Raw genomic sequence first — 9802 nt, forward strand, 5'->3', positions numbered from 1 at the left:
AGACACAACAACCCAGGCCTTGCATGAGGGCAAGAAGCGTGCGGATAGCATGCTTTGTACCGCCATGCAGTCATAAATGTAATAAAGATAAGTGGTTCAATAAACAGGGACCACGCGGCAACGCTAACCCAGCAGCAGCAGACGTGATGGAACAGGAGGAGGCGCAGGAGGAGAAGGCCACGCTTTGTGAGACACAACAACCCAGGCCTTGCATGAGGGCAAGAAGCGTGCGGATAGCATGCTTTGTACCGCCATGCAGTCATAAATGTAATAAAGATAAGTGGTTCAATAAACAGGGACCACGCGGCAACGCTAACCCAGCAGCAGCAGACGTGATGGAACAGGAGCAGGCGCAGGAGGAGAAGGCCACGCTTTGTGAGACACAACAACCCAGGCCTTGCATGTGGACAAAAAGCGTGCGGATATAGCAGCAATGCTTTTTGCCGCCATGCAGTCATAAATGTAATACAGATGAGAGGTTCAATAAACAGGGCCCGGAAACGCAACACCATCCCAGATGTTCATTGGTCATGTTACTTGGTTGGGGTCCTGGAGTGTTGCGTAGTCATTTCCAATCCTGGATTGATTCATTTTAATTTGAGTCAGACGGTCTGCATTTTCTGTAGAGAGGCGGATACGCCGATCTGTGACGATGCCTCCGGCAGCACTGAAACAGCGTTCCGACATAACGCTGGCTGCCGGGCAAGCCAGCACCTCTATTGCGTACATTGCCAGTTCGTGCCAGGTGTCTAGCTTCGATACCCAATAGTTGAAGGGTGCAGATGGATGGTTCGACACAGCTACGCCATCTGACATGTAGTCCTTGACCATCTTCTCCAGGCGATCGGTGTTGGAGGTGGATCTGCACGCTTGCTGTTCAGTGGGCTGCGGCTGCATGGGTGTCAGAAAATTTTCCCACTCCAAGGACACTGCCGATACCATTCCCTTTTGGGTACTAGCTGCGGCTTGCGTTGTTTGCTGCCCTCCTGGTCGTCCTGGGTTTGCGGAAGTCAGTCTGTCTGCGTACAACTGGCTAGAGGAGGGGGAGGATGTCAATCTCCTCTCTAAAGTCTCCACAAGGGCCTGCTGGTATTCTTCCATTTTGACCTGTCTGACTCTTTCTTCAAGCAGTTTTGGAACATTGTGTTTGTACCGTGGATCCAGAAGGGTATAAACCCAGTAATTGGTGTTGTCCAGAATGCGCACAATGCGTGGGTCACGTTCAATGCAGTCTAGCATGAATTGAGCCATGTGTGCCAGAGTCCTACCAGAATCCTCATCATCCTCTTGTGAGCGTTGTGATAGTTGTTGTGATGCATCATAGTCGTCACCTTCCTCCTGGTCTGCTTCTGCTGACCATTCGCGTTGAATTGTGGAAGTCCAACGTGCACCGCTCTGGCCCTCGTCAGTGGTGGCATGAAATTCCTGCTCCAACTCCAGCTGTTCCTCCTCCTCTTCTTCGTCATAGCTGCTGGGGCCAGCGTTCCCTGAGGCGGATGGCCTGATGTTGGTACCATCACGCTGATCGTTTTCTCCTTCAGATTCCCCCAGTTGCATCATGACAGCTGTTTCCTTGATTTTTAACATCGACCTCTTCAGTAAACACAGCAGTGGTATGGTAATGCTGACTGAAGAGTTGTCACTGCTCACAAGCAACGTGGATTGCTCAAAATTTTGGAGGACTTGGCAGAGGTCCAACATGTTGGCCCAATCGGATCCACAGAAGCTTGGCAGCTGGCCGGATGCGCCTCGGTACTGCGCCGTCATGTACTGGACCACTGCACTCTTCTGCTCGCAAAAGCGGGCTAGCATGTGCAGCGTAGAATTCCAGCGCGTAGGGACATCACACAGCAAGCGATGGTGGGGGAGATTGAAGCGCTCCTGCATCTTGGCGAGTGCCCCCGAAGCAGTACTGGAATTTCTACAATGTTTGGACACTCGACGCACCTTCAACAGCAGATCGGGCACGCCTGGGTATGTCCTCAGGAACCGCTGAACTACTAGGTTCATCACGTGCGCCAGGCAAGGGATGTGTGTCAGCTTAGCCAACCTTAAAGCGCGAATGAGATTACTCCCATTATCACACACAACCATGCCCGGTTTCAGGTCCAGCGGTGCCAGCCACAAATCCGTCTGTTCCTTTATTCCCCTCCAAATTTCCTCCCCTGTGTGCTGCTTATCCCCAAGGCAGATTAGCTTCAGCAACGCTTGCTGACGCATGCCAACAGCTGTGCTGCACTGCTTCCACGATCCTACTGCTGCTGGGTTAGCGTTTCCGGATGAGGTACAGCTTTGAGATGCGTTGGAGGAGAAGGAGTCAGAGAGGTAGGTGCTGCTGTTATCCAGTGGGAGGGACGGCGGTGCAGCTGTTTGTGGCGTGGGCAACACCCGTGCCGTAGCAGGTGAGGAATCGCTGCCAGGCTCCACAAGGTTCACCCAGTGCGCGGTAAGGGAGATGTATCGACCCTGGCCGAACGCACTCGTCCAGGTGTCAGTGGTGAGGTGAACCTTGCAGGCAACGGCATTCTTCAAGCTTCGGGTTATTTTGCTGACCACGTGCTCATGCAACTCAGGCACTGCAGAGCGTGCAAAGTGGTAGCGGCTGGGAACCACGTAACGTGGGATGGCCACTGACATCATGCCCTTGAAGCTGTTTGTCTCCACCAATCGATATGGCAGCATTTCGCAGGCCAGAAGCTTGGCTATGCTGGCTGTTACTGCCACGGCCCGGGGGTCATTTGCTGGCAATTTCCTCTTGCGCTCAAACATCTCCGACACAGACAACTGAACCGTAGCGCTGCACACGGAAGGGCTGTTGGTTGTTGTGTTTGATGAACACTGGGAGACCTCAAGAGCACTACTCCGGAAAGTGACAGTGTCAGCGTCGTCTGATGTTTGTGAATGTTGTGAACCACGCAATGGCTGGGCTACTGCTGCTGCTGAGGCGGGTCTGGTGGTGAGTCTGGTGAACCCAAGGGAGGCAGTGTTGTTTCTGGTACCCTGTCCTGACGCGTTTGCCCAAAGAGTGGGATGTTTGGATAGCATGTGACGGCTCATGCTGGTGGTGGAGAGGTTGTTAATATTTTTCCCCCTGCTCAGGCGGGTCTTGCACACCTTGCAAATCGCCATGGTAACATCCTCAGTGCAGTCTTCAAAGAAAGCCCAGACTTTGGAGCACCTGCCTCCTTGCTGGCGATTTCTGTTTGCTCCTCTTTTGCCTCTCACTTGAACTTCCACGCTTGTGGTGCCTGAAATTGCGCGCCGCCTACCTTGTGGCACAAGGCGAACTCGTGCAGCAGTGTGTTCTTCAACAGACTCATCTGTGCTGCTGCTACGACGGCGATGTTCTCGTTCACAAACAAAATCTGGGTCTCTGTCCACATTGTCCATACCCTCCTCTTCCATCTCCTCAAACTCGTCATATGTCATTGTGGGCCACCGCCGTGGAGTAGAGCTCCCCACAACAACCTCTGCGCAGCACACTCCAACGTCGTCTTCCAGATCTTGTCGGCCGACCTCCTGCAATTGCAACCCCTCCTGCCCAAATTGCTCTGGGATTTGGGTTTCCGAGTCCTCTTCGGACTCGCCTTGTATTTCAGTGCGCGGTGCATTTCCCACAGTTAACGGTTGTGAATCCAGGCACAACATTTCTGGCTGTTCCTCCATTGACCTTTGAAAGGTGGAAGTTTGTTGGGCTGGGAATAGCTCCTGCGAATACCCCATTGTGTCCTGAGGTAATTCATCGGACTGGTTATCTGGCAGTTGTGTGCGTGGTGTCGCTGCCGGTTGTGTCAGCTTTGTGCCCACTGGCTCCTTGTAACTGGCTGAGGACTCGGACCTCGTGCGTGATGTGCTGGTGCTGCTTAACCCACTGCTGGACGCTTGAGAGGTCATCCAAGTAATTATCTGGTCCTGTTCTTTTGGATTTGTGAGGGTTGTTGTCCTGGACAACATGGGCGGTATTGAGTGGGTTTTCTTGGGTGCTCCCCTGTGGCCTGTACGTGAACCGTCAGGGGAAACACCTCTTCCCTTGCCCCTCCCTCTTTCACCGGATTTCTTCCTCATTTCACTTATCCTTACAGTACACGCTGACTGGCAGCAGTACAGTGGCAGTACAGAAATGCTATACAGTACCACTATTCCCAGCAGCGACACAGAGCACAATGCTATACAGTGACGGGTGAGCGGTGTACCACTATTCCCAGCAGCGACACAGAGCACAATGCTATACAGTGACGGGTGAGCGGTGTACCACTATTCCCAGCAGACACAGAACAGTACACAGAATGCTATATAGTGTGGCTGAACGAGCGGTGTACCACTATTCCCAGCAGACACAGAACAGTACACAGAATGCTATATAGTGTGGCTGAACGAGCGGTGTACTACTGTTCCCAGCAGACACAGAACAGTACACAGAATGCTATATAGTGTGGCTGAACGAGCGGTGTACTACTGTTCCCAGCAGACACAGAACAGTACACAGAATGCTATATAGTGTGGCTGAACGAGCGGTGTACCACTATTCCCAGCAGACACAGAACAGTACACAGAATGCTATATAGTGTGGCTGAACGAGCGGTGTACTACTGTTCCCAGCAGACACAGAACAGTACACAGAATGCTATATAGTGTGGCTGAACGAGCGGTGTACCACTATTCCCAGCAGACACAGAACAGTACACAGAATGCTATATAGTGTGGCTGAACGAGCGGTGTACTACTGTTCCCAGCAGACACAGAACAGTACACAGAATGCTATATAGTGTGGCTGAACGAGCGGTGTACTACTGTTCCCAGCAGACACAGAACAGTACACAGAATGCTATATAGTGTGGCTGAACGAGCAGTGTACTACTGTTCCCAGCAGACACAGAACAGTACACAGAATGCTATATAGTGTGGCTGAACGAGCGGTGTACTACTGTTCCCAGCAGACACAGAACAGTACACAGAATGCTATATAGTGTGGCTGAACGAGCGGTGTACTACTGTTCCCAGCAGACACAGAACAGTACACAGAATGCTATTGTTATGATCGCTTCTGCAGCGTTTACTGCTGACTGCAGTGGTATTGCAAACCAAGCAGTTCTAATGTCATTACATGCATTTGCTTGCATAGTTTGGTTTGCACTTAAACTAGTTGCTGATTCCATCTGCAGTCGCTCTGAAGTTAATGACAGTTTAATATGCTTTTGTGTAAACAAACATTGTCTGCTGCAGTGGAGGGGCGGTCCCTTTCCTGCAGGCTGCATATCATTGTCTGCCTTTTCCTGCTATCAGCCTGTGATTAATTACCATTCACTTGTGTGGGAATCTGCAGGTCTGCTCCCATTGGATGACCTCAGTATAAAGAACTGCTTCCTGCAATGCCTCATGGGCTATCATAGTTTCAGACTCTATCTGTTACTCTGCTCGTGCCCCACCTCGTTCCTGGTCCGTGTGGACTGCGCTGACTCCTGCGAAGGGGTCAGCGAGTCCTCCTAGTTCTGCTCTTGTTCTAGAAGTTGCTACTTGCTTGTCTTGTGTCATATATTGGTTCATCGCCAATATATACGCATACTTGCGCATTTTGTTATTTTCCTTGTATTCGTGTTACGTTAATATATCAGTGTCGCTGATATATACGTACACGAACTGTTTATTTCCTGTGTTCAGTTAGTCAGTTTTCCAGCACGTTTTGGTAGTTTGCGCGTATCGTGAACACCCGTGCTGAGCTAGTTATCCTGTTCCTGGTCCTGTTTGTGGATTGCGTTCATCTCTGCGAAGAGATAACGAATCCTTCTGAATCCTGTTCCTGGTCCTGTTTGTGGATTGCGTTCATCTCTGCGAAGAGATAGCGAATCCTTCTGAGTCCTGTTCCCTGTATTACTTCAGTCTTAGTCAGAGTTCCTGCTTATGTCATATATCGGTTCATTGCCAATATATACATATGTTAGTCAGACGTTACGAATAGTTTCATTGATAGCTGTAATTGTAATACGCTAGGAAAACATACTTATTGTATATTTATCTGTGTTACGTTCATCTATCTCGATCCTGCTATTTCCTGTCTCTCCTGTCCTGTCTTTGTGAGGCACGCCATCGCCGCAACGCATTGGCTGCCTCATTCCAGTCTGTCTGGTTTTGGACGCTTGCTGTCGCTAAGTAATCGCTAGCTAGCAAGCGTTCATTCTGTCTACCTGTCCTGATCTCCTCAGTCCTGGTTTATGCGCTCAGCGCTACTTTGCGCTGAGACGTTATTACGAAAGTGTTTGTGGCTGTTCAGATCTGCACCGGCTCTGTGCACCACAATCTCCTATTGGAGTCAGTCCTCTCCTCCACTAAACTGGGGATATCCTGATCCCTTGTGCTGGTGTGTGTACCTCCTTCACGTCAGCTTATGTGTTGTATGCTGACTGTGGAGATTACACCCCCAAGCTTAACATTATGATAGCCCCATTACCAATCCCCATTGTGGGGGGGGGGGTTCCCAGCAAAAATGACACTGTTTGTTATGGTTCCTGTTCCTTTAAGAAATTTGAGAAGCTCAATTCTGAAACAGAAAATGAGTTTTTTTCTGAATGTACCAGGTTCCTGGCTAATCCCGAGCTCCAGGCTACTCCTGTTTCAACGTGGGCCTCCCAGCTAGTTTATGTTTTATTTAAGGGAAGATTGTTTCAGTGGGCCTACGATGTCTTAGATCATACCAATTTAAAAGAAAGACCACTGGAATTTCTAGCGTTTGTGATCCATAACTGGCTGCGCAAAACCGATTTGCCTAGCCCTTTTGATAAGCTCCTGGCAGCTTGTCAATCAGCTGCTCCTTCTACTGCCTACAAAAATAATCAGCAAGCAGATAATTGTTCTGATAACTTTTCTTCTGCTAAGGCAGCAGGGTCTAAAGCCAAACGTAAACGCTCCAAAAGAAAGGCGTTACAATCAGCGGAGTCGTTGCCCTTAGCGACTGCGCATCAGATCTGTAATGAGACTCCGCCAGTAGCAGATAATGAAATTCAGTCACCATTCAGGGGAGTCAAATGGACCTATGAAACTACTAATGAACTTTCATTGCTAGCCAGGGAAAATAAAAGTTCTTGTTTAAATGAATTATCTGAATATGATTATGAAGATATATTACAGAGTATTGAACAGATCAATTTATTCGTGCAGCAAGGGAAATTTGCATACACTACAGTTCAACGCTTGCTACAGGTATTGGAGATCCTTAGGAATAAGAAATCGGCCAATCACCTGCTAAATAACCCAATGTATGTTTCTGCCACTAACACATTTGCAAACTATGATCAGCCGGAATGCTCAGCTGTTAAATATGCATGGGATCCTCCATTTGAGAAAGGAGAGATGGAAGCCCTGGTCTATGAATGGAAGAAAGATGCAAGTTCATTTTGTCAGTTTTACAGTGCAAAGAGTGAATTAGTATTGAATGCATGCATTAAGTCTGCCTATAACCTAATAAAAACCGGTGTGTGTGGGTATGACTTTGTGGCTCCATTGATCGATGTGTGGAGAATGATTCTGGACGATTTTTATGCGATTCAATCAGTTGATACCAGGGAAGACACACTGTCTAGTGGAGATTGTTCCACTTCCTCAGTTCCTGAGGACTCGCCTGCTTCAGCACCTTTGGCTGATTCAGCGAGTGATTCAGAGCTCCTTTTGTGTGAAATTGAAGTTCCTGTAATTCCACCCTGTACCATGGATAACTCAGTGTTACTTCCCAGTAAGACAGAAATTACTAATACTTCCTTAATCTTGCCATGCACAAATTTCTCAGCAGAGGACCCAGAGGTCCTGCTGACTTCTGAGTCCAGCTTAGCCAGTACTCATGAGTCTTTGTTCAGTGAAACAGACACCAGAAAAATCTTGCCTGTCTCTGCAAATACTTCTGCAGAAATTACCTGTGTTAATAAAGTTCAACTCCTGTCTGATCCAGCAGATGCCAATAGATGCACTACATCAGTTTCTGAGTCCCAGCAATCCTGTCCAGAAATCTCAGAACCCCAACATCTGAATTTTCCAATTTCACAATTGAATGGTGATTTAGATGCGCAAACATTGTGTTTTGATCTTCCTGTTTCTACACCTCACTCTAGTCTCATGAATAACTCACAGCGTCTGCTATGTGAGTCCGAAATCGCAGAATTATTACCGTGTTCAGAAAATGTTCCAGTGAACTTGCCCTGTACCATGAATTGTGCAGTAGATCTCTCCAATGAAACTCAGGTCACAGAATCATTATGCTGTCCAGCAGGTGCTTCCATGGTTTTGCCCTGCAGTGTGGACTGTTCGGTGATCCTGTCCAGTGAAGCTGTGGTCACAGAGTCTTATGCTTCACCCAGTACTTGGGATACTTCAAACCCTCTAGCAGAACAGTCTGAGGCACTGCTTACCTCAGTTGGTGTTACAGTAATATTCACTTGTCTAGCAGCTGTTTTGGAATTACAGTCTGCTCTAATAAAACTTGATGAATTTCTGCCCAGCGAAGCAGAAGCCATTGAAATATTGTCCTCGTCAGCAAGTGTGTCAGATACCTTGCCCTGTACACAGTCTGATTTAACCAATGTTGTTGAGTCCCTCTCCAGTGTTGTAACAGCCGAGGAACTCCAGCCCTGTCCTCTGAATGTTTCAAAAGTCTTGCCCTGTAACATGGATAATTCTGACTCGCTGGAAAAAATAATAGAAATCTCAGAATTTCAGTCCGGGTTAATGAGTGTTTCTGAAACCCAGCCCTGTATCCTGGAAAATTCTGGTTCTCTGGCCGGTGTGGCAGAAGTTCCTGAGTCCCCTTCCTGTCCAGTGAGTTACTCAGTTTTGCCTAGTTCAGTGGGGATTGCTGCACTACTGACTTGTTTTGCAGCCCTTCATGAGCTCCAATCCAGTGTATTTGATGAGTCTCTGTCTAGTCCAGAAGAAGTTATGGGAACCCTGTCTAGTTCGGTGCATACATCAGAAGATTTGTCCTGTCTTGTAAATGCCCCTGAACATGATTTGTTAATAACTTTGCTGGAATCAGAGACATCTAAGTCTAATCCTGCATTTTTTAGTGACAATCCAGTAACTGTGAAGTCTAGTCATGATGATTTTTTTTTTGCCCAGTCCTGGTTTCGGTCCTACCTTGACTGACTTTGAGGTTTGCAGTTCCTTGACATGCCCAGAAGTCTCTCTTGTGCCAGTGTGCCCAGATGTGCTTCGTATGCCAGAGTGCCCAAGTGTGTCTGTGTTGGCGTGCTCACACGCTTCCCTAGTGGAGACATGTTCTGATGTTGCCGGTTGGCCTGCATGCCCGGAGATGGTTCTGGTCCCTAAAAACCCTGATCTTGATGTTTGTCCTTGTGACCCTGACTCTAGAGTTGCCCTGGGTTCCATAGGGGTTCTTGATGGTTCTCCATGTGAACCTAAGGGGCGTTCTGACCTGTGGGGATCTCTTTGGAGCTTCCAAGTGTTCTGGGAGATCTCTGAGGAAACTTGTCCTGGTACCTTGGACTGGTTCAACGGTGGGTTTTGTGTTGGTGGGGACAGTTCCGGTGGGCATTGTAAAGGCTTTGGCGTTTTTGGACAGTCCCGAGAAGGCGGTGGGTATCGCTCAGAGAGTTTCTGGGGGCTTTTCTCTGGAAGTCGTGGTTCTGATGGGTATCACACTGAGGCTTGTAGTGCTGACGGGCATGGTTCGGTAGGTTCTGGTTCCAATTGGTCTAGTTTTGGTGAGACTGATTCGGGAATTTGGTTTTGTCGGACGGATCCGACCTTCATGAATTTTCAGTCAGATCAGTTTGCTGGATTTCCCACTTCTGATTTTTTG

Source organism: Hyperolius riggenbachi, chromosome 5 (assembly GCF_040937935.1).
Source record: "Hyperolius riggenbachi isolate aHypRig1 chromosome 5, aHypRig1.pri, whole genome shotgun sequence".
Taxonomy (NCBI): Eukaryota; Metazoa; Chordata; class Amphibia; order Anura; family Hyperoliidae; genus Hyperolius; species Hyperolius riggenbachi.